The 26,966-nt window shown below is 43.6% G+C and overlaps 1 protein-coding gene across 1 annotated transcript in view; it reads right to left on the reverse strand.

Moving 5' to 3' along the window:
* TCF20 (transcription factor 20) overlaps positions 1 to 26,966 on the reverse strand; it is a 454,420-nt gene that overhangs the window by 108,128 nt on the left and 319,326 nt on the right. The window contains exon 2 of the mRNA XM_073644069.1: positions 11,507 to 11,984. The gene's annotated coding sequence lies outside the window, so the exon portion shown is untranslated. The remainder of the gene's footprint in view (positions 1 to 11,506; positions 11,985 to 26,966) is intronic.

Here is a 26,966-nt window from a genome sequence, read left to right on the forward strand (position 1 = left end):
AATCAGCAGATTTGGTTTTCAGTACCATCTCTATGCTGATGACACCCAATTATACACAGTCTCCTGACCTCACCCCTGAATTATTACAAAACACCAGTGATTGTCTTTCCGTCGTCTCTAACATTATGTCCTCCCTCTATCTGAAACTGAATCCGTCAAAAACTGAACTTCTTGTGTTTCCTCTCTCCACTAACCTACCTATGCCCAACATTGCCATCTCCATGTGTGGCTCCACCATTACTCCCCAGCAACAAGCCCGCTGTCTTGGAGTTATATTTGATTCAGATTCTTCCCTTCTCTCCCAAGATCAAAGCACTCGCCCACTCATGTCATCTACACCTCAAAAACATTTCTAGAATTCAATCTTTTCTTACCTTTGACTCTGCAAAAACTCTTACGGTCGCTCTGATTCATTCATTCTCGTCTGGACTACTGCAACTCTCTACTAATCGATCTACCTCTTACTAAACTCTCTCCTCTCCATTCCGTTCTAAATGCAGCAGCCAGGATCATATTCCTCGCCAACCGCTACACCGATGCCTCCACCATGTGCCAGTCGTTGAACTCTGTAGCGGATGGGTAACCAGTTTATATTGCACTGATCACCCTCACCGACAAAGCGATCTATGCTTCAGCACCGCCCTACATCTCCTCTCTCGTCTCAGTCTACCACCCTACCCATGCCCTCCGTTCTGCTAATGATCCAAGATTAACATCCTTAATAATCCGAACCTCCCACTCCCATCTCCAAAACTTCTCAAGTGCTACGGCAATTCTTTGGAAAGCCCTACCCAGGACTTTTCGCTTAACCCCCAATACCCACAGTTTTAAGCGTGCCCTAAAAAGGCATTTCTTCAGACTGGCCTATTGCCCCACCTCCCTTATCTAACTATCCCTTATTTTTATTTATTTTTTTTCCCCTTCATACAAAATTTCCTTACAAACCTGGTCCCTCGTATCATCTGTTCACACACCCCATGTACTTAATAGACTTATGTGTCTATACTTGTTAACATAGGTTGGTGACTGGTTCATTTAGAATTAGGTGATTACCCCATATATTACATTGATTGTTTCCGTACAATACAAGCAATTGTTTCCATCCACCTTTCGTGTCTCCCCTATTTCCTCATAGATTGTAAGCTTGTGAGCAGGGCCCTCTCTCCTCCTGGTATCTGTTGATTTATGTGATTATTGTTATTCTGTAATGTCTTTTATTGTCTGTACAAGTCCCCTCTAAAATGTAAAGTGCTGCGGAATATGTTGGCTCTATAGAAATAGAAATTATTATTCTTATTTTTTTTGGATTCAGCGCACCAAAAACAAAAGATTAAGTGGAATAACCAAAACAGCTCTTGAAATTTTATTTTCTGCAGACCTGTGCTATTAACCCCTTTCTGACGGTGGGTATAATAATACATATCTGCGCCCTGTGCCTTAATGACCAGGTACGGATTATTACACCCTAGCGATCACGCCCACACAGACGCTGTGTGGGCCCGATCGCCGCCAGGTGTCAGCTGATTCCAACAGCTGCCACCCGGTAGTATGTGCCAGGAGCAGTCCCGCACAGCTCCCGGCACATTAACCTCGGAAACGCTGCGATCGAAGTCGATCGCAGCATTTCTGGGGCAAGCAGAGGTAAGAGCGCCCCTCTTACCTTGGATCGGCAACCCCGTGCTGTGAGCACGAGGTCCCGATCGTTGCCATGGTGACCCGATGTTCTCATGATGACATCCAGGTCACCAGGCATCAGGAAGTTAAGTTAGATAGTGCACTGAGCACGATCTACGTATGTCTGCAGGGCTGACAGCCCGCAAAGCATAGGGGATGCAACTGCATCTCTATGCTGTGCAAGCGATCAGCCTGAAAAAAATTGAAGTCCCATAGTGGGACAAAGTGTAAAAGTAAAAAACAGTGTCACAGAAAGTGAAAAAATAAATAAAAAATACACTATACCCATAAATAAATATTATGAAAAAAAAAACAATAAAAGTACACATATCTGGTATTGCCGCGTCCAGAACAACCTGACCTATAAAACTGTCCCACTAGTTAACCCCTTTAGCAAACACGGTAAAAAAAAATAAAAAACTAAGCAAAAAAAAACTATGCTTTATCATCATACCGCCAAACAAAAATAGGAATAAAACGAGATCAAAATGACGAATGTAAATAAAAATGGTACCGCTAAAAACATCATCTTGTCCCGCAAAAAAACAAGCAGCGTTACAGCTCTATCAGCCGAAAAATAAAAAAGTGATAGCTCTCAGAATAAAGCGATGCAAAAAAAAGTCTTTCTATGAAATAGTTTTTAATTGTGTAAAAGCACCAAAACATAAAAAAATAAATATGTGGTACCGCTGTAAACGTACTGACCCGAAGAATAAAGCTACCCTATCAATTTTACCACACGCGGAACAGCATTTAAAAAAACAATTCCTGAATTGTTGGTTCTTGCTTATTCTGCCTCCCAAAAATCAGAATAGAAAGCGATCAAAAAAAGGCATTTTTCCGAAAACGGTACCAATAAAAACGTCAACTCATCCCGCAAAAAACAAGCCCTCACATGACTGTTGGTCGAAATAGGGAAAAATCATTGGAAAAAAAAAAAGCATCTTTTAGTGTGTGACAGCTGCCGAACATAAAAACCCGATATGAATCTGGTATCGCACCGACCCGAAGAATAAATTCATCTAATCACTTATACCGCATGAGGAACAGCATAAAAAATAACCGCTAGGGTTAGGGTTGTATTGGTGTTGGGATTTTTTCAAAAGTAAAGGAAAAAAAAAAAAGACGATATGGTGACTAGTGATGAGCGCAAATGCTCGCTACTTAAGTTTGCATTGGGTGCTTGGGTATGCACTGAGTATCATGGGTGCTCGAGTGACATGCTAGAGTCTCAGCCCCATGTGTTTCGCGGCTGTTATACAGCAAAAAAAAAAAATGCGGGGATTGCCTGCCATGCACAGGGAATCCCCCCAATTTTATTTTTTTATTTGTGGTGTCTAAACACCGTTAAATATGCGTGGTGGGTAGACGAGCACCTGTGATACATGATGCGAACCAGAGTACCCATTACAAACTCAAGTAGCGAGCACATGCGCTCAAGGACTATGGACAACTTATTCAATATGATGACCTAATGTTATCAAATTCTGTGTCGTACCTCTGGGTTCAAAATGTTCACTATACCCCTTGATAAAATCCTTGAGGGTCTAGTTTCCAAAATGGAGTCACTTGTGGGGGGTTTCCACTGTTTAGGCGCATCAGGGGCTCCCCAAATGCAACATGGCGTCCGCTAATTATTCAAGCAAATTTTATATTCAAAAAGTCAAATGGCGCTCCTTCCCTTCCAAACCCTGACGTGCGCCCAAACAGTGGTTTTCCCCCACATATGGGGTATTGGCGTGCTCAGGAGAAATTGCACAACAAATTTTTGGGGTCCATTTTTTCCTGTTAGCCTTGTGAAAATAAAAAAATGTTGGTCTAAAGTAACAATTTTGTGAATAAAGTTAAATGTTCATTTTTTTCTTCCACATTCCAAAAATTCCTGTGAAGGACCTGAAGGGTTAGTAAATTTCTTGAATGTGGTTTTGAGCACCTTGAGGGGTGCAATTTTTAGAATAGTCACTTTGGGGTATTTTCTGTCATAAAAGGTCCTTCAAAGTCACTTCAAATGTGATGTGGTCCCTAAAAAAATGGTTTTGTAAATTTTGCTGGAAAAATTAGAAATTGCTGGTCAACTTTTAACCCTTATAATTTCCTAACAAAAAAAAAAATTTGCTTTTAAAATTGTGCTGATATAAAATACACGTGGGTAATGTTATCTATTAATTTTGTTTGACATCTCTCTGATTTAAGGGCATGAAAATTCAAATTTTGAAAAATGCGAAATTTTCAAAATATTCACCGAATTTCCATTTTTTCCACAAATAAACACAAATCATATCACTGTATCACTGGGATCCGTTGAAGCGTTCCAGAGTTATTACCTTAAAGTGACAGTGGTCAGAATTGTAAAAACTGGCCTAGTCATTAAAGTGCAAACCAGCTTTGGGGATAAGGGCAGGGCCGGCGTCAGCACCCGGGTAAATGCCGGGGCCCTGAGCAGGCGGGGGGGCCCCACTCGCCGTTGGGCACCCCGCCGCACTATGGGACCCGTGAGCGGAGGAGAGCAGTGTCAGCGCCCGCTCTCCCCCGCTTGCTCAAGGCCCCGGCAGCCGGCACAATACTTAGCTCTCCCCGTGCCTCTGCAGCAGCTCTGGTGTCTTCCGTGTCCTCTGACTGTGAGGTCTCAGGTCAGAGGGCGCGGTGACGTCTTTACACCGCGCCCTTTCCTGAGCCGTCACAGCACAGAGCGGGAAGACGCTGGCGACGCTGGAGTACGGAGCAGCAGCAGCAGGTGAGAAGTGATTTTTGATTATTTTTTTAATGTATAGGGGCATGGGGCATTATAAGGAAGAGGGGGGGGGGGTGACATCCTGCATGCGGCATTAAAAGGGTATCCTGTATGGAGCAATATATGGCATGGGGGCCAGTATCCTGTATGGAACGATTCGCCGGTTTCTGAGCTATTGTGGAATTAACAATAGATATCGGTCATGTAATGTAAGAAGTGAAATCTTTGGCAATATATATATATATATATATATTACATACACACACATCTGAAAATGTCTTATATTCTAGGTTCTACAAAAGTAGCCACCTTTTGCTTTGATGACTGCTTTGCACACTCTTGGCATTCTCTTGATGAGCTTCAAGAGGTAGGCACCTGAAATGGTCTTCCAACAATCTTGAAGGAGTTCCCAGAGATGCTTAGCACTTGTTGGCCCTTTTGCCTTCACTCTGCGGTCCAGCTCACCCCAAACCATCTCGATTGGGTTCAGGTCTGGTGACTGTGAAGGCCAGGTCATCTGGCGTAGCACCCCATCACTGTCCCTCTTGGTCAAATAGCCCTTACACAGCCTGGAGGTATGTTTGGGGTCATTGTCCTGTTGAAAAATAAATGATGGTCCAACTAAACGCAAACCGGATGGAATAGCATGTCGCTGCAAGATGCTGTGGTAGCCATGCTGGTTCAGTATGCCTTCAATTTTGAATAAATCCCCAACAGTGTCACCAGCAAAGCACCCCCACACCATCACACCTCCTCCTCCATGCTTCACGGTGGGAACCAGGCATGTAGAGTCCATCCGTTCACCTTTTCTGCGTCGTACAAAGACACGATGGTAGGAACCAAAGATCTCATATTTGGACTCATCAGACCAAAGCACAGATTTCCACTGGTCTAATGTCCATTCCTTGTGTTCTTTAGCCCAAACAAGTCTCTTCTGCTTGTTGCCTGTCCTTAGCAGTGGTTTCCTAGCACCTATTTTACCATGAAGCCTGCTGCACAAAGTCTTCTCTTAACAGTTGTTGTAGAGATGTGTCTGCTGCTAGAACTCTGTGTGGTATTGACCTGGTCTCTAATCTGAGCTGCTGTTAACCTGTGATTTCTGAGGCTGGTGACTCGGATAAACTTATCCTCAGCAGAGGTGACTCTTGGTCTTCCTTTCCTGGGGCGGTCCTCACGTGAGCCAGTTTCTTTGTAGCGCTTGATGGTTTTTGCAACTGCACTTGGGGACACTTTCAAAGTTTGTCCAATATTTTGGACTGACTGACCTTCAATTCTTAAAGTAATGATGGCCACTCGTTTTTCTTTACTTAGAATTTGTATTATGGCAAGAAAAAAGCAACTAACAGTCTATTCAGTAGGACTATCAGCTGTGCATCCACCAGACTTCTGCACAACACAACTGATGGTCCCAACCCCATTTATAAAGCAAGAAATCCCACTTATTAAACCTTACAGGGCACACCTGTGAAGTGAAAACCATTTCCGGTGACTACCTCTTGAAGCTCATCAAGAGAATGCCAAGAGTGTGCAAAGCAGTCATCAAAGCAAAAGGTGGCTACTTTGAAGAACCTAGAATATAAGACATATTTTCAGTTGTTTCACACTTTTTTGTTAAGTATATAATTCCACATGTGTTAATTCATAGTTTTGATGCCTTCAGTGTGAATGTACAATTTTCATAGTCATGAACATACAGAAAAATCTTTAAATGAGGTGTGTCCAAACTTTTGGTCTGTACATATACACACACACACACATACATACACTGCTCAAAAAAACAAAGGGGAAGACTCAAATAGCACACCCTAGATCTGAATGAATGAATGAATGAATGAATGAATGAATGAATGAATGAATGAAATATTCTCATTGAATACTTTGTTCTGTACAAAGTTGAATGTGCTGACAACAAAATCACACAAAAATCATCAATGGAAATCAAATTTATTAACCAATGGAGGCCTGGATTTGAAGTCACCCCCAAAATTAAAGTGGAAAAACACAATACAGGCTGATCCAACTTTGATGTAATGTCCTTAAAACAAGTCAAAATGAGGCTCAGTATTGTGTGTGGCCTCCACGTGCCTGTATGACATTCCTACAACGCCTGGGCATGCTCCTGATGAGGTTGCGGATGGTCTCCTGTGGGATCTCCTCCCAGACCTGGACTAAAGCATCCGCCAACTCCTGGACAGTCTGCGGTGCAACGTGACGTTGGTGGATGGAGAGAGACATGATGTCCCAGATGTGCTTAATCGGATTCAGGTCTGGGGAACGGGCGGGCCAGTGCATAGCTTCAATGCCTTCATCTTGCAGGAACTGCTGACACACTCCAGCCACATGAGGTCTGGCATTGTCCTGCATTAGGAGGAACCAAGGGCCAACCGCACCAGCCTATGGTCTCACAAGGGGTCTAAGGATCTCATCTCAGTTCCTAATGGCAGTCAAGCTACCTCTGGCGAGCACATGGAGGGCTGTGCGGCTCTCCAAAGAAATGCCACCCCACACCATTACTCACCCACTGCCAAACCGGTCATGCTGAAGGATGTTGCAGGCAGCAGATCGCTCTCCACGGCGTCTCCAGACTCTGTCACGTCTGTCACATGTGCTCAGTGTGAACCTGCTTTCAACTGTGAAGAGCACATGGCGCCAGTGGCAACTTTGCCAATCCTGGTGTTCTGTGGCAAACGCCAAGCATCCTGTACGGTGTTGGGCTGTGAGCACAACCCCATCTGTGGACGTCGGGCCCTCATACCACCCTCATGGAGTCAGTTTCTAACCGTTTGTGCAGACACATGCACATTTGTGGCCTGCTGGAGGTCATTTTGCAGGGCTCTGGCAGTGCTCCTCCTGTTCCTCCTTGCACAAAGGCGGAGTTAGCGGGCCTGCTGCTGGGTTGTTGCCCTCCTACGGCCCCCTCATCTCCTAGTAGCGCCTCCAGTCTCTGGACGCTACGCTGACAGACACAGCAAACCTTCTTGCCACAGCTCGCATTGATGTGCCATCCTGAATGAGCTGCACTACCCGAGCAACTTCTGTGGGTTGTAGAGTCCGTCTCATGCTACTACGAGTGTGAAAGCACAACCAACATTCAAAAGTGACCAAAACATCAGCCAGAAAGCATTGGTACTGAGATGTGGTCTGTGGTCCCCACCTGCAGAACCACTCCTTTATTGAGGGTGTCTAGATAATTGCCAATAATTTCTAACTATTGTCTATTCCATTTGCACAACAGCATGTGAAATTGATTGTGAATCAGTGTTGCTTCCTAAGTGGACTGTTTGATTTCACAGAAGTTTGATTTACTTGGAGTTATATTCTGTTGTTTAAGTGTTCCCTTTATTTTTTGAGCAGAGTATATTTCTCTGCGGTATCTGTGCATCATGAATCGTGGTATGTGATAAAGGGGCCCACTGAGACTCTTTCACCCAGGGCCCACAAAACCTGGAGCCGGCCCTGGATAAGGGGGTTAATATCTCACAGCTGTCTACTTAGTTAGCCTTTACTGTTTATTAAAAAGGTGTGCCACCCCCCCCCCCCAAAAAAAAAATGATGTGGGGGACCCCCCTATAATTAATAACCAGCAAAAGCCAGGCAGACAGCTGAGGGCTGATAATAATAGCCTAGAAAGGGGCCATGGATATTGGCTTCCTCCCAGACTAAGAACATCAGAAGTCAGCCGCCCAAGAAATGCCACAGCCACCCAGAGAAGTTAGATGTGCCAATTCTTGCACCGGTCTTCCCACTTGGCCTGGTGCAGTGGCAAGTGGGGTAACAGTATAGGGCTTGATGTCAGCTGACAAAGTCCAGGGGTTAGTAATGGAGAAGTGTTTACAAGACACCCCCCCATTATTAACCCCATAGGCAAGTGTAATGAAGACACAGAGTAAACTGATTTCTTTAAATGAAAAACACTCCCCACCCTCCTTTACCCATGTATTACTGTAAAATAAAAATAAAATACCATATTCCTCACCTGTCCGCAGATAATCCCTATGTGATGCTGTCCCACAAAGAACTTCAGTTCTGCTACATCTGGATGGTTTGTTGAGCAGTGGCATGATGCACAGAGACAGGAGTGTGATTACGCAGTGTCTAGCGCTGCTGTGAGTAATGTTACCGGAGTTCATAGCTGATGAACCCCCGGTCACCTTACTGACATCACCGCTTGCATCGCGAGAATTTTCCCACAATCAGAGCGGTGATGTCAGTAAGGTGACCTGGGTTCATCGGCTATAATCGCCGGTGACCTTACTCACGTCAGTGCTAGACACTGCAGGAGCGTAATCACGCTTATTACCTCCTTCCCAGACTATAAACATCAGCCCCCAGCTGTCAGCCTTCCCTCAGATGGTTAAGAAAAATTGTATTTAACTAAATACATGTACATTAAAATACACATGCACTGCACTAATTATATAGGTCACAGACATCTTTCTACCTATTCTATGAATATATCTATTCTATTCTGACAAGTCACGCTGTGAATTTACTGTACTTGGCTAATGAAATGTCGGGTTTCTTATGAGACAGGTGCATAAAAATCGGACCGCACACACGTGGTCGGTGTGCCGTGCGCTTTTTTTCTCGCACCCATTGACTTGCATTGGCGAGTCTTGTCGGATATACGCGGCCACTCACAGCATGCTGCGATTTTTTCCTCTGTCCGATCCAGGCTGACAGAAAAAAAAAAACAGATAAATACAGATTCATTCACACACAGTCAGAGTGCAATCTGATTATATCGGATTGCACTCGTCCGTTTTAAACACATAAGTACGAGTCCTTAGATTGCACACAGGAGGACTTCCTTTCACTAAGCATGTGACTCATGAAAGTAATTGCTTGCACCAGAAATTTTAAGGGGCTTCATAGCAAAAGGGATGAATACATATGCACATGCCAATAACTACCGTACTTTTTCAGACCATAAAACACACTTTTTTCCCCCAATCCTGTCGATTCACAGTTCGCCCAGCAGTGCAACCATGTTGCTGGTCCAAACTGTGCACTCCCGCAGAGGTAGCTGTAAGCCTGCGGCTTCGAAGGAGCATTGAGGCACTGATGCAATGTTTGCTCTGAAACTGAGCGCAAGTGCAACAGTCCTTGACTGGGAGGCCGGCCACCTCTGACACTGCAACAGTGGCTTGTAACCCAGTCCACAACAGTACACAATAGAATTAAAAATCCCTTGATGCTTGAAAATAAAACTTTTAATAAGAGGTAATTTGTAAAGTTTTTTCTTTCTACTCTGCGCTTTGCAATAGAGGAGACAAATCCTCTAACCTAAGTGATCCAAGATGCGCAACGTTGCCCTGTAAACTGAAGAATGAGAAAAGCCACGTTTTCTCCAAGATAGAGGAAACCCTACGTGAGCTCCCTATTCTTTACAACTACTCAAATATAATTACGGTAACTGAGTTCTTTTTAGTACAAGCAACAAAAAAAGAAGATTCACAAAACCATAAAGCATCTGACCCAAACTGTCCACAATTCAACTAAAGTCCAGGAAGCTTAAAACTTCCCATCTAATGCTTACCACACGCCACCCCAAGACTAGTGTACCTTATATACACCATCACATACGGCAAAAACAAATGCATGGGAAAGGCAAAGGGAGCATTGGCCATAGAACAAGCCAGATGCAACGGCTCATTTTCCAAAGGCCCTATGGAAATTGAAAGCAGTGAAACGACTGGTTGTAAATGGGCAACGTCCTTTTCCCCACAGCTTGTTAGGCTAAATATTCAAAGCAGACAAAGGACGTGTAACATCACTTCCTACAGACCCTCCTCCTTCCCCAAGGAAATGAATGGGCCTTCTCCGCTCCACCTTCTTCTTCCCCAAGGAAATGAATGGGCCTTCTCCGCCCCCCCCCTTCCTTCTCCTTCTTCTTCCCCAAGGAAATGAATGGGCCTTCGCCCCCCCTCCTTCTTCCTCAAGGAAATGAATGGGCCTTCTCCACCCCCTCCTCCTTCTTCCCCAAGGAAATGAATGGGCCTTCTCCACCCCCTCCTCCTTCTTCCCCAAGGAAATGAATGGGCCTTCTCCACCCCCTCCTCCTTCTTCCCCAAGGAAATGAATGGGCCTTCTCCACCCCCTCCTCCTTCTTCCCCAAGGAAATGAATGGGCCTTCTCCACCCCCTCCTCCTTCTTCCCCAAGGAAATGAATGGGCCTTCTCCACCCCCTCCTCCTTCTTCCCCAAGGAAATGAATGGGCCTTCTCCACCCCCTCCTCCTTCTTCCCCAAGGAAATGAATGGGCCTTCTCCACCCCCTCCTCCTTCTTCCCCAAGGAAATAAATGGGCCTTCTCCACCCCCTCCTCCTTCTTCCCCAAGGAAATGAATGGGCCTTCTCCACCCCCTCCTCCTTCTTCCCCAAGGAAATGAATGGGCCTTCTCCACCCCCTCCTCCTTCTTCCCCAAGGAAATGAATGGGCCTTCTCCCCCCCCCTCCTTCTTCCCTAAGGAAATGAATGGGCCTTCCCCCCCCCCCCTCCTTCTTCCCTAAGGAAATGAATGGGCCTTCCCCCCCCCTCCTTCTTCCCTAAGGAAATGAATGGGCCTTCTCCTCCCCCCCCCTCCTTCTTCCCTAAGGAAATGAATGGGCCTTCTTCGCCCCCCCCTCCTCCTTCCCCCCAAAGGAAATGAATGGGCCTTCTCCGCCCCCCCCCCCTCCTTCTTCCCAAAGGAAATGAATGGGCCTTCTCCGCCCCCCCTCCTTCTTCCCCAAGGAAATGAATGGGCCTTCTCCGCACCCCCCTCCTTCTTCCCCAAGGAAATGAATGGACCTACTCTGCCCCCCTCCTTCTTCCCCAAGGTAATGAATGGGCCTACTCTGCCCCCCTTCTTCTTCCCCAAGGAAATGAATGGGCCTACTCTGCCCCCCCTTCTTCTTCCCCATAAGTGAATGAATGGACCTCTTCTGTAAATTTCCAACCTCAGGATATGAATTGGCCGCTGGTTCCCGGCGGATACGGTGAGGCCTGCCATTATCAGCCTGGTCATCGGCTGCGGACGGCCCGTAGTGCGGAGCAGCAGAATAGTGGGGGCTCGCAGGGCGACACTGAGGAGAGCCCGCGTATCACAGCCCGGCCTTACCTGGCGCAGTCACTTCCCCATGCCGATCACAAGGCTACTCCGGGATCCCAGCCTGGTAAATGACGGCTGCGGGTGGGCGGGCAGATCTGTACAGTCCCGTGCTGGACCCGGCTTCCCCCTGGTTTTCTTGTCTAGCTGTTTCTCGAACAATCAGAGCTGCAATCAGGCTGCCGTGCAGAGCGGAGATGCTCGGGGAGGAGGTGCGCAATCTGGGATCAGACACTCAGGTCTATCAGGAGGAGGGGTGGGGGCGGCTGCTGCTGCTGCGAGCTTCCTCCTGCTTCTCTTTCCTCTTCCTCTCTTTCCTCCTCCTTGCTGTTTCCCTCTCACTCGGCTCCCTCCCTCTCACATGGAGGTTTGCTCGGGTCCACCTTGGTCCTTTGACACAGCACGAGTGAGACCACGAGCACGAGCCTTTCTGGAGTCGGACGGAGGCGTGCCCTCTACCGGCAGCGCTACAGAATGCACGAAGAGTCTGCTGTTTGACAAAAAAAGGAAAACGGATTTCAGCTTTTAATATTTTCATAATGGGATAAATGTTGTGTTATTAATCCCCTGTAGCCAATTATTTATGCATTTTTCTTCCCCTTCTTCAAAGAGCTATACGTTTTTACTCCTCTGGTGAGAGCCATGGGAGGGTTATTTGTTGTTTTGAGTGACACAATTAATTTTACCATATAATGTACTGGGAAAAATGTACAAGTCTGGTGAATAGGTGAAAGAAACAGGGTTGCCCCATTGTTTTGGCAGGTTTTATTTTCATAGTGCTTGTGTGGTAAAAATGATCTGCAGTATGATGTTACATGTCAGTACTTTGATATTGTGGTACATATTTTCAAATGTGGCACAGAAGCACCAAGATGGCCGATATGTGGGGGCACCCGCTCCACATACGGCGGCACCCGCTCCATATATGGCTGCACCCGCTCCATATACGGCTGCACCCGCTCCATATATGGTGGTACCCACTCCATGCGGCGGCACCTGCTCCATACGGCGGCAGAAAGGGGTTAGAACTGGAGAAAAAAAGATTTATAACATAAAAAATGGGTAGTTCTACTGCAGCGACTGTAAGGAGCCCCAGAGCCACTTATGTCTCACTACGAGATGCCAGACTAATAATTTGTTTAAAGAAGCAATCCCATGGAAATATTCTTCATTAAATTATGTAATATATTCACCTACCACTGTCTTCTCCGGTATCCTTTTTCTCAGTGACGTCACCGCTCTTCGGACTAGCCGACTCACTCTATCTCTATGCGTCAGCCGGAAGTCGCAGTTACAATGTAAACCTATGGTGCCTCATTCCGACCCTCAATAAACTTTGTAAGAGCTACTTCCGGATCATGCAGAGCACATCGTGACTCGGAGACTGAATAGCGGTGACGTCACTGAGAAGAGGAGCAGAATGGCACTGGATACCGGAGAAGACAGTGCTAGGTGAATATATTAACACACTACACTATATACACAGATTTAGTAAAAAAAATATTAATGGTAGTGCTGCTTTATTGGGATTTTCATTTCATAATCTGTATTACAAAAGAAAATCTACAGGATATACAGTATACATGAATGAAAAAGTGGAAAACAAAAAGATACATGACAGCAGTCCATTGAGTAGTCGGGCAAATGGGAACTACAGTTTACTGTAGCAGAAACCTATAACAAACAAACAGCTGTGGGCTGATATTAATAGCCTAGGAAGGGGCCATTAGGTTCAAATGTTCCCTGGCTATTAATAACAGCTCACATCTGTCTGATTAGCATCTACTGGCTAGTTTACAGGGGGACCCCAGAAAAAAATTGATGTAGGGTCCCCCTATAAATTCTAACCAGCAAAGGCTAAACAGACAGCTGTGAGCTGATGTTAATAGCCAGGGAAGGGGCCACAGATACTAGGCTAATAGCATCAGCCCTCAGCTGCCCCAGAAATGGTGCATTGATAAGAAGAATCCCGGTGAACTCAGGGCACCACTGCTGCGTGAGAACAGATTACGTTCCTGTCAGTGTGAGATGGCTACCTGGGAGAACAGTCACACTGATTATCTTCACGGCGGACAGGTGAGTATTATGGTGGTTTATTATTTTTTATCTTTTACATGTGACAAGGGCATCATGGATTAGGCATTAAGGTGAGTATTATGGTGTTTTTTATGTTTTCTCTTTTAGAGGGGACAAGGGCATTGGGGATTAGGCATTAAGGTGAGTATAATGCTTATTTATTTCAATATTTATTGATTTTAATTTTTTTTTTTTTTTACTTGGAGCATTGGCGTCGGCTGATGAATATTCCCATCAGTGGAGCCTGTTCTCTCTGATATCAACGACAGCGGACGTAGGCTGATGGGAGTAGTACTCTCTCATCAACCAACGACTGTGACCTGCGGTAAGCTTTATACTGACAGGTACAGTCAAAACAACGGGCTCATGCTGTCTTCTGACTGCTTGAAAATGCAGCGCTCTGATCGGCGGTTACAATATTACAAGTCCGTGTTCGGGGTCCGTGCCTGAACACTAGGTATTCGGTATGGACCTCGAACTTTACAGCTCGGGTTCGTCCATCTCTACTCAAGACGGAATCATGAAACTCCTGTAACAGACACAACCTTAGGTACATAGGCACAAATAATTTGGATCCTGGAGTAGAGGAAAGGGCCAACAACTGGACTTTACGGATCTCTTCTTCCAACTCCAAGGTTACCATAGAAAACACAATACCCTGAGGAATAATGGAAGATGGAGGTTCTGGAGGAGAAACTGAATTGAGACTACGAGATAATGCGTCAGCTTTCACATTCTTAGACTCTGGCCTGAATGTGATAGAGAAATTAAACCTAAAGAAAAACAAGGATATCTGGCCTGTCTAGGAGTTAGCCATTTAGCTGATTCAATGTAAGCTAGATTCTTGTGATCAGTGACCACAGTAACTGGATGAACCGCCCCCTTCAAAAACTGTCTCCATTCCTCAAAGGCCAATTTAACAGCAAGTAACTCACAATTCCCGAAATCATAATTTCTTTCCACAGATGAGAATTTTTGGGAAAAAAAGCACATGGACGAAGGTTAGTCAGAGCTTTTGGCCCCTGCGATAAAACTTCCACTACCCCAACCTCCGAAGCATCCACCTCCACCATGAATGGTTCTTGAAGATCGGGTTAGATTAGAATGGGAGCAGACATGACATACTCTTCATTTTTCGAAAGCCCTGATAGCACCTAGCAATCAAACCTTGAAATTCGCCCCCTTACGTGTGAGTTCATTAACCCCTTTCTGACGTCAGGCATAATAATACGTATCTGCGCCCTGGACCTATTGGAACAGATACGTATTATTACGCCTAGGCTATCGGACCCGCACACAGGCTGTGCAGGCGTAATCGCCGCCGGGTGTCAGATGATTCTCACAGCTGACACCCAGTGCAAGGAGCAGTGCCACACCTCTCCTGGCACATTAACCCCCGAAATGCTGTGATCTAAGTCAATCGCAGCATTCCGGTAGCAAGTGGAGGTAAGCGCGACCTACTTACCTCCTCTCCGGTGTCCCGCGTTGTCTGGGCCGGGTCCCCGTAGTTGTCATGGTGACCCGATGTCGTCATGACGACATCCATGTCACTAGGCATCAACAAATTACTTTGATCATGCGTAGTGCAGGATCAAAGTAATTTGTGCCTGTGCAGGGGCTGACAGGCTGTATAACATAGAGATGCTGCTGCATCTCTATGCTATACAAGTGATCAACCTACAAAAAATGAAAGTCCCATACTGGGACAAAGTGTAAAAGTTAAAAAAGTGTCAGGAAGTGAAAAAAAAATTGTAAAAATATTAAAAAAAAATCCCCAAAAAATATATATACTGTACCCATAAATAAATATTCTGAAAAAAAAACAATAAAAGTACACATATTTGGTATCGACGGGTCCGGAACAACCTGACGGTAAAAAAATGAAAAAAACGAAGCAAAAAATGATGCTTTATCATCATAACGCCTAACAAAAAATGGAATAAAATGCGATCAAAAAGAGAAATGTAAATAAAAATGGTACCACTGAAAACTTCATCTTTTCACCCAAAAAATAAGCTGCCATACTGCTTCATCAGCCGAAAAATAAAAAAGTTATAGCTCTCAGAATAGAGATAAAAAAATTATTTTTTTCTATAAGTTTTTATTGTGTAAAAGCGCCAAAACATAAAAAACTATATAAGGCTGTGTGCCCACTATGTGTTTTTTAAGCGTTTCCGCAGCGGCAATTCCGCTGCAGAAATGCTTAAAAAACAATAGAATGTCTGCCATGTTCCCCAATGATAATCCGCATGTGCTGTGCACATGCTGCGGAAGTTTCCGCTGCGGATTATCATTGCGGAAAAATCCGCAGCACTACCAATTATTTTGCGTAATCGTGGCATTTTCGCCGCCATTGACTTGCACTGAATCGCATAATATCCGCATCACTACATGTGCACATGCGGATATTAAGCGATTCAATGTGCGGATGGTACCCGGGTTTGGAGAAGAGGAGACTCTCCTCTAGACCCGGGTACCATAGTACCTGTTAAAAAAAAGAATTAAAATAAAAAATATACATTATACTTACCTTCTGATGGCCCCCGGTCTCCATAGCGATCCTTCCTAGCTTCCCAGCGGCTGACGTTGGCGGTCGCATCACCCGTCACATGACTAAAGGACGTCATGGCAGGTCCTTTTCCACAATCGCGAGACACCGGGAAGACCGGACGCATCGGATAAGGAGACCAGGGGCCATCAGAAAGTAAGTATACTATTTATTTTTTAACCATTCTGTTATGGTCACACTATATAAATCCATGCCGGTTGCACTCCATGGATTATATAGTGTGACCAAGTTATCAAGCACTTTCCAAGTGATGCTAAAAACGCTTGGAAAGCACTTGACAACCCGCATGCGAAATCGCATGATCAAAACGCTTGAATTACGCTTGTCCCTGGCAGGAAAAACGCATGTAAAATTACATGCGTTTTTTCTGCCAGGGAGATGCAGAAAAGCTCAGGAAAAATCCGGAGCATTTCTGCATCGTGGGCACTTAGCCTAAATGTGCTACCACTGTAAACATACTGACCCAAAGAATAAAGCTACCTTATCAATTTTACCACATGCAGAATAGCATAAAAAAAAAACAATGCCTGAATTGTTGGGTTTTGTTTAATCTGCATCCCAAAGATCGGAATAGAAAGCGATCAAAAAATGTCAACTGGTCCCGCAAAAAACAAGCCCTTACATGACTCTGTCAGCCGAAATATGAAAAAATGATTGCAAAAACGAGTCTTTGGAAAAAAAAAGCGTCTTTTATTGTGTGACAGCTGCCGAACATAAAAACCCGATATGAATCTGGCATCACTGAAATCGCACCGACTCGAAGAATTAAGTTGTCTAATCACTTATACCGCACGAGGTACAGCGTAAAAAATAAACTCAATGGTTAGGGTTGTGCTAGTGTTAGGGTTGTGCTAGTGTTAGGGTTGTGCTAGGGTTAGGGCTGTGCTAGGGTTAGGGCTGTGCTAGGGTTAGGGCTGTGCTAAGGTTAGGGCTGTGCTAGGGTTAGGGCTGAGCTAGGCTTAGGGTTGTGCTAGGGTTCTGTTAGGGTTAGGGTTGGGGTTGGGATTTTTTCAAAAGTAAAGAAAAAAAATGACGATATGGCAACTAGTGTTGAGCTCAAGAGCTCGCTACTTGAGTTTGCATCGGGTGCTCGGGTATGCATCGAGTATCGCGGGTGCTTGAGTGACACGCTCAAGTCTCCGCCCCATATGCTCCACGGCCAAAAGAACCTTTGCTGGGATTGCCTGCCATGCACGAGCGATCCCCGCATTTTTTTGGGGGTGTCTAACAACCAGGAAACATGCGGGGCAAGGACTCAAGCATGTCACTCAACCACCCGCAATACATGGTGCATATCCAAGTACCCGATGAAAACTCAAGTAGCGAGCACTTTCGCTCAAGACTAATGACAACTCATTCAATATGATGACCTAATATTATCAAATTCTGTGTAATACCTCTGGGTTCAAAATGTTCACTATACCCCTTGATAAAATCCTTGAGGGTCTAGTTTCCAAAATGGTGTCAATTGTGGGGGGTTTCCACTGTTTAGGCGCATCAGGGGCTCCCCAAACATGACATGGCGTCCGCTATCGATTTCAGCCAATTTTGCGTTCAGAAAGTCACACAGTGCTCCTTCCCTTCTGAACCCTGCCATGAGCCCATACATTGTATTTTCCCCACAAATGGGGTATTGGCGTACTCAGGAGAAATTGCACAACAGTTTTTGGGGTCCATTTTCTCTTCTTACCCTTGTGAAAATCAAAAATTTGGGGCTAAAAGATTATTTTTGTCGAAAAAGTTAGATTTTTTTTTATTTTCACGGCTCAATGTTATAAACTTCTGTGAAGCACCTTGGGGGTTCAAGGTGCTCACCACACACCTAGATAAGTTCCCTGAGGGGTCTAGTTTCCAAAATAGTGTCACTTGTGGGTGGTTTCCACTGTTTAGGCACATCAGGGGCTCCATAAACGCAACATGGTGTCTGCTAATTATTCAAGCAAATTTTACATTCAAAAAGTCAAATGGCGCTCCTTTCCTTCCGAAACCTGACGTGCGCCCAAACAGTGGTTTTCCCCCACATATGGGATATCGGCTTACTCAGGAGAAATTGCACAACAAATTGCTTGGTGCAATTTCTCCTGTTGCCGTTATGAAAATGCAAAATTGGAGGCTAAAAAAAAAACATTTTTGTGGGAAAAATGTGAAAATTGTATTTTTACGGCTCAATGTTATAAACTTCTGTGAAGCACCTGGGGGTTCAAAGTGCTCACCACACATCTAGATAAGTTCCCTGAGGGGTCTAGTTTCCAAAATGGTGTCACTTGTGTTCTACTGTTTAGGAACATCAGGGGATCCCCAAACACAAATTTTACATTCAAAAAGTCAAATGGTACTCCTTCCCTTCCAAACCCTGCTGTGTGCCCAAACAGTGGTTTTCCTCCACATATGAGGTATCGGCATGCTCAGGAGGAATTGTACAACAAATTTTGGGGTCCATTTTTTCCTGTTGCCCTTGCAAAAATAAAAAAAATTGGGGTCTAAAGTAACATTTTTGTGAAAAAAGTTAAAATGTTAATTTTTTTCCTCCACATTCCAAAAACTACTGTGAAGCACCTGAACGGTTAATAAACTTTTTGAATGTGGTTTTGAGCACATTGAGGGGTGCAGTTTTTAGAATGGTGTTACTTTGGGGTATTTTCTGTCATAAAGGCCCCTCAAAGTCACTTCAAATGTGAAAAATGAAAAATCGCTGGTCAACTTTTAACCCCTCTAACTTCCTAACAAAAAAAATTTGGTTCCAAAATTGTGCTGATGTAAAGTAGACATGTGGGAAATGTTATTTATTAACTATTTTGTGTGACATATGTCTCTTATTTAAGGGCATGAAAATTAAAATTTTGAAATTTTCACCAAATTTCAGATTTTTTCACAAATAAACACAAATCATATCAAAATTTTTTTTTACCATTAAGTACAATATGTCACAAAAAAACAATCTCAGAATCAGTGGGATCTATTGAAGCATTCCAGAGTTATTACCTCATAAAGTGACAGTGGTCACAATTGTAAAAAGTGGCCTGGTCATTAACATGCAAACCACCCTTGGGTGTAAAGGGTTTAAGAGGTTTAGCAATCTGAGAAAAACCCTTACTAAATTTCCTATAATAGTTGGCGAATCCCAGAAAATGTTGCAAAGCCTTAACATCACAAGGTTGAACCAAATCAATTATGGCCTGCACCTTCCCAGGATCAATCTGAAACCCTTCTGCTTACAAGATAAACCTCGACAATTAAATTTCCTGAACAGAAAGAAACACATTTCTCTAATTTAGCAAACAGAGTTCTCCCTCAATCTCTATAATACTACTCCTAGTAAGCACTTGTACACACCTATTTCTTGTTTTGGAAGTGCCGGTCAGTTTTTTCTGTTTCTATGTATAAGCTTTGACTGAGCACTCCTCCTCTAGGCCACAGGTCGTTTTAATTGCAGCAGGATCTTATTATCCCACACACAAGCAGACATATGTCTCTTAGAGAGGAGTTCACATTGATAGGGTCCTGGTATTTTGAGAAATGCCTTAATGTGGCTACCAGGTACACATGAATTGGCCAATCTATGCGCTAAGATTTCTCATTTATTTCTATTTTATACAGCAGTAATGCTATTCAAATTTCATATATTTCATGTTCGCATACTTAGCTCTACAATGTGCTGCTTTGATTGTTAGTTGTATATGGAAGTAGCTGCTCCTAATAAGCACGTGTACACACCTATTTCTTGTTTTGGAATTGCTGATCAGTTTTTTATGTTTCTATGTATAAGCTTTGTTTGAGCACGCCGCCTCTAGGCCACAGGTGGTTTTAATTTCAGCAAGATCTTATTATCCCACAAAAAAAGCAGACATCTACAGCAGTAATGCTATTCAAATTTCATATATTTCATGTTCGTATACTTAGCTCTACAGTGTGCTGCTTTGTTTGTTAGTTATGTTCCTGATGAGAGTCCAAATAGGGCGAGAAAATAAGAATATCATCCAGGTAAATCACTAAATATTTTCCAATCCTATCGGAGAAAATATCATTCCTAAAATTTTGAAATACAGAAGGTGCTTTGGATAACTCAAATGGCATGACCAGATTTTCAAATAGACCCTCAGATGTTAAGAATGCCGTTTTCCACTCATCACCCTTCTGGATCCCTATCAAATTGTAAGCCCCTCTTAGATCAAGGTTAGAAAACACCTTGACACCCCAGAAGCTAATTATGTAGGTCGGGGATGAGTTGAAGTATTTTTAACAGTGATTTTGTTTAGTTCTTGGAAATTGAGGAATCTTTCTTTTTTACAAAGAAAAATCCGGCAGCTACAGAGGAGGAGGAAGGACGGATATGACCCTTCCGTAAACTTTCGTTAACATATTCCTTCATGGCGGTCCGTTCATACTGAAACTGTAAAGGTGAGCTTTAGGTAATTTGGCATTAGGGACAAGATTAATAGTACAATCATAAGGATGATGGGGAGGTAGTATCTCCACCTCTTTTTCCAAGAACACATCTTCGAAGTTATTCAGGTACCCCGCCAGACCCTTTAGACTAGCAAAGCATATCTGTACAGATTTTAGACATTTCTTGTTACAATTGGGACTCCATTTAACAATATCCTTCTGACACCAATCAACAACAGGATTATGAATATGCAACCAATATCCACCAAAATTCCGAGCTAACGGTGTCTTGTCAAGAGTGAAGATTTGAATGGGTCTTTTTTAAACTAACTGTCCCTGATCCTAACTTCAGAGCCAGTCCCAAATCAATAAAGTTAGCAGGAGACCTACAGTCAATGAATGCCAATGTTGATAACACCTGGTTCTTGAAGGATAACACCATATTTATCAGTACTTTATCAGAGTAATAAAAAGGTACCTGGGAGTCTGGGTGACCTCCTCATTTGTCACTCAGCACAGACATTCTCCCGATGGTTTGCCTGAGGACGAGTTGAGCAATTCTTGAGAAAATGTCCAGAGAGACCACCGTATAGTCAGAGTCCAAGATCATATCTATGTTTTTTTCTCCACAACATGAAGACTGGCAACTTTAACCTCTAATGGCTGCACCTCAGGTAAATGGACCTGCTCTGGGGAAGTAAAACGGACAGCCTGCTGTTCACCACGTCTCTCACAGATTCTGAGGTCCATTCATTTGGCCTGGGTCATGGCTTCCTCCAGAGAACAAGGGGCGTCATGAAGAACCAGAGCATCCTTTAGAGTTTTGGAAAGGCTTTTGTGAAACTGGCACCTGAGAGCTGCATTGTTCCACAGAACTTCAGTGGACCACTGCCGAAATGCAGTGCAGTAGTCCTGAGTAGTGCGACCCCCCCTGTGCCAGGTTCATGATCTTAGATTCAGCAACTTGGATCCTGTGGGGTTCGTCATAGATCAGACCTAAACTGGCAAAAAAGGCATCAACAGAAGACCGTTCGGAGGCTTGTGGGGACAAGCAAAATAGCCAGTTATGAGGACCCCCTCACAGTAGGGACATGATTATTCCCACCACTGAAAGTCATCCTTTGATGACCTGTGATGCAGGGTAAATAATAACCTATTGCTCTTCCGGAACACCCTAAACTGGTCTTTCTCTCCCGAAAGTTTACCAGGGAGGGCCATTACAAGTTCAGGAGAGACCAACTCTACATCAAAGGGTACTAACATCACAGCCACTGCAGGCAGTGGAGGGCTATAGGAAGTATTCATAAAATTAATTACCATATTTTTCAATTTTTAAGACACACCTAATTATAAGACGCACCTAGGTTTTAGCAGAGAAAAATAAGAAAAAAATATCTGTGGATGATACACTGTTATGAGAATCTGTGGATGATGCACTGTTATGGGCGATCTGTGGATGACACACTGTTATGGAGGATCTGTGGATGACACTGTTGTGGAGGATCTGTGGATGACACACTGTTATAGGGATCTGTGGAAGACGCACTGTTATGGGGGATCTGTGGATGACGCACTGTTATAGGGGATCTGTGGATAATGCACTGTTATGGGGGATCTGTGGGTGACGCACTGTTATAGGGGATCTGTGGGTGACAAACTGTTATGGGGGATCTGTGGATAATGCACCGTTATGGGGGATCTGTGGATAACACACTTATGGGGGATTTGTGGATGTCGCACTGTTATGGGGGATCTGTGGATGTCTTTTTGTTATGGGGGGATCTGTGGGTGTTGCACTGTTATGGGGGATCTGTGGATAATGCACTGTTATGGGAAATCTGTGGATGTCGTACTGTTATGGGCGATCTATGAATGTTGCATTGTTATGGATGACAGACTGTTATGGGGGATCTGTGGATAATGCACTGTAATGGAGATCTGTGGATGACACACTTATGGGGGATCTGTGGATGATACACTGTTATGGGGGATCAATGGATGATACACTGTTATGGGGGATCTGTGGATAATGAACTGTAATGGAGATCTGAGAATGATGATGCACTATTATGGGGGATCTGTGGATGACACAATGTTATGGGGGGGATCTGTGGATGACAATGTTATGGGGGGATCTGCAGATGACACACTTATGGGGGATGAGGGACCAGGATGGGGAGCATATACCAGGATGGGGGCACAAATACCAGGATGGGGGAGCATGGACCAGGATAGGGGACCAGGATAAGGGAACATATACCAGGACGGGGGACCAGGATGGGGGAGCACATAACAGGATGAGAGAGCACATAACAGGATGGGGGACCAAGTTGGGGACACAAATACCAGAATAGGGGAGCATATAACAGGATTGGGGACCAGGATGTGGGTGAAAATACCAGGATGGTGGAGCAGGATAGGGGTTCAAATACCAGGATGGGGGAGCATGGACCAGGATGGGGGCGCAAATACCAGGATGGGGGAGCATATACCAGGAACGGGGACAAGGATAGGGTCACATATACCAGGATGGGTAACATATACCAGGATGGGGGCACAAATACCAGGATGGGGGAGCACATAACAGGATTAGTCAGCACATAACATGATGTGGGACCCGGATGGGAAGCACATAACAGGATGGGGGAGCAGATATCAAGATTGGGGACCAGGATGGGGGCACAAATACCAGGATGAGGGAGAAGAATGAGGGACCAGGATGTGCAAGCAAATACCAGGATGGGGGAGCATATATCAGGATCAATTTAAAGGAAAAAGGAGAACAATTTTGGCCTGGGGGGCAAGTACACAGCAGTGGCCCATTAGCAGCGGCCCATCCTTATTGTGTTTACATCTGGCTGATTCATAAAGGGAGCAGAGGTTACAAGATTTTAAAAACATAAAGCCGGAGTAATGATATAGTTGTGGTCAAATGCAACTAGATTCTCATCCACTCTAATCAGTGTACTACTGAGAGAGGTGTGTGACACTCTAGTCGGCACGTGACCATAACTAGGCAAACTCATACTTGAGATCACTACACTGGGAATACAGAGGAATCGTGTCAGTGTGTGCACTGCGCTCTATCACGATTCAATAACGTGCCATCACAGAGAGTAACTGCAGAAAAAAAAGTCCACCTAAAGAAGCCTTCATTAACTTTTTTTTCTCTAAGCATGTGTAAATGTTAGTTTAGTGTAGTGTCAGTGTGTTAATATAGTTACAGATTGCCATCTTCTCTAGTATCTAGCACTGCTCCACTCCTCTTCTGAGTCACCTGACGGCTATTCAGACTTTCCAGGTCATGCTGGGCTCTATGTGACCTATAAATGTTTTTTACAATATAAGTCTATGGAGCATGAGAACGAGGCTCAATATGAGGATCCATAGACTTACATTGTAAAGAGACTTCCAGGTCACAGAGCATACAGTAACCTGGAGAGTCTGAAGAGCGGTGACGTCACTCAGAAGAGGAGCAGAGCGGTGCTGGATACCGGAGAAGACGGCGCGAGGTGAGTATATTAACACACTGACATCACTCTAACATGTAGACAGAATTAAGGAGAAAAAAGTTAATTGGAGGATTCTTTAAAGCAAAACATAATTGATATACAGTTATATCCTTTATGTGTAGTAGATATGGATAGAGGATAATATGTGAGTGTATAGGATACATCAGTGATATATAATCTATATATTATACCAGATATCTGTGCACACAGTATATAACATCCAGTATACAGGAGAAAATGTGACTGGTATATGATATACTGTGATTACAGACATCAGATGGTATGTACTGGATAATATGTGACTGTTGTATATTATACTATGTGTACAGACATCAGATGGTATACACTGGATAATATGTGACTGTTGTATATTATACTATACAGTGGCATGTAAAAGTTTGGGCACCCCTGGTCAAAATCACTGTTATTGTGAATAGTTAAGCAAGTTGAAGATAAAATGATCTCTAAAAGGCATATTGTTAAAGATGACATATTTCAGTCGTATTTTAGACAAATAAATATATATATTGTATTTTTTTTTCCTTTTTAAAAATTACAATAAGGGAAATGGGCCTATGCAAAAGTTTGGGCACCCTTGGAGATTTGTGTGCTTTGATAATTTTGACCAAGGTTTCAGACCTTAATTAGCCTGTTAGGGTTATGGCTTGTTCACTATCATCGTTAGGAAAGGCCAGGGGATGCAAATTTCCCAACTTTCTAAAAACCCAGCCTCCTCTAACTTTATGCCAAAAAAACAGCAGCCATGGGTTCTTCTAAGCAGCTGCCTAGCACTCTGAAAATGAAAATGGTGGAGGCCCATAAAGCAGGAGAAGGCTATAAGAAGATAGCAAAGTGTTTTCAAGTTGCCCTTTCCTCAGTTTGAAATGTAATTAAGAAATGTCAGTTAACAGGAACAGTGAAGGTCAAGATAAGGTCCGAAAGACCAAGCAAAATTTCAGTGAGAGCTGTTCGTACGATTGCTAGAGAGGCAAATCAGAACCCCAGCTTGACCTCAAAAGACCTACAGAAAGATTTAACAGACTCTAGCTTTGTGGTTCATTGTTCTACTGTTCAGAGACACCTGCACAAATATGACCTCCATGGAAGAGTCATCAGAAGAAAACCTCTCCTGCAGCCTCACCATAAAATTCAGCATCAGAAGTATGCAAAAGAACATCTAAACAAGCCTGATACATTTTGGAAACAAGTTCTGTCGACCGAAAAGGTTAAAATAGAAGTCTTTGGCCACAATGATTAAAGGTCTGTGTGGAGAAAAAAGGCCACCAAATTTCAGGAAAATAACATCTCGCCAACTATTAAGCATGGGGGTAGATCAGTCATGCTTTGGGGTTGTGTTGCAGCCGATGGTACAGGGGACATTTCACGGGTAGAGGGAACAATGGATTCAATGAATTTTCAGCAAATTCTTGATGCAAACATAACACCATCTGTAAAAAAGCTGAAGTTGAAAAGAGGATGGCTTCTACAAATGGTTAATGATCCTAAACAAACATCAAAATCCACAATAGGCTACCTCAAAAGGTGCAAGCTGAAGGTTTTACAATGGCCCTCACAGTCCCCTCTTCTGAACATCATTGAAAATCTGTGGCTAGACCTCAAAATAGCAGTGCATGCAAGACGACCCAGGAATCTCACAGAACTGGAAGGATTTTCCAAGGAAGAATGGATGAAAATCCCTCAAACAAGAATTGAAAAACTCTTGTCTGGCTACAAAAAGCTTTTACAAGCTGTGATACTTTCAAAAGGGGGCGCTACTAGGTACTAACCATGCAGGATGCCCAAACTTTTGCATTGGTCCATTTTCCTTTTTCGTCATTTTTAAAATGTAAAAGATTAAAAAATATATATTTTTTGCCTAAAATACAAAGGAAATCTGTTATCTTTAACTTCAGGCCTTTTAGAGATCATTTCATCTTCAACTTGCTTAACTGTTCACAATAACACTAACTTTGACCAGGGGTGCCCAAACTTTTACATGCCACTGTATGTACAGACATCAGATGGTATATACTGCATAGTATGTGACTTCTGTATATTATACTATGTGTACAGACATCAGATAGTATATACTGGATAATATGTGACTGTTGTACACTATACTATTAGTACAGACAGTATATATTATACCATTCACATATTATCCTGTATATAACATATATCTGTGCACACTGTATATTACGTAAAGTATACTGTACAGGGCAATATGTATATTACATAAAGTATACATGAGAATATGTGACTGGTATATGATATACTGTGATTACAGACATCAGATGGTATGTACTGGATAATATGTGACTGTTGTACACTATACTATGAGTACAGACATCAGCTATTACACCATTCACATATTATCCTGTATATAACATCGGATGTCTGTGCACACTGTATTTTACATGAAGTATACTGTACAGGGCAATATGTATATTACATAAAGTATACATGAGAATATGTGACTGGTATATGATATACTGTTATTACAGACATCAGATGGTATGTACTGGATAATATGTGACTGTTGTATATTGTACTATGAGTACAGACAGCATATATTATACCATTCACATATTATCCTGTATATAACATATATCTGTGCACACTGCATTTTACATGAAGTATACTGTACACGGCAATATGTATATTACATAAAGTATACATGAGAATATGTGACTGGTATATGATATACTATGTGTAACGGGTCTGGGAGGCGGAACCTCTGAGCTACTATACAAGGGGGCGGTCCTTGTAAGGGAGCGGGTGGCGACCAGGGTAGACGGGCAGGCAGTCACAGCAGGTGACCGGGACAGTCTCTGAATGAACGGACAGGAGGTCACAGCAAGTGACCGGGGCAGTCTCTGGATGAACGGGCAGGAGGTCACGGCAAGTGACCGGGGCAGTCTCTGGGTAA

The sequence above is a fragment of the Phyllobates terribilis genome, unplaced genomic scaffold (genome assembly GCF_046119375.1).
Source record: "Phyllobates terribilis strain yellow unplaced genomic scaffold, ASM4611937v1 Scaffold_8__6_contigs__length_399053987, whole genome shotgun sequence".
NCBI lineage: Eukaryota > Metazoa > Chordata > Amphibia > Anura > Dendrobatidae > Phyllobates > Phyllobates terribilis.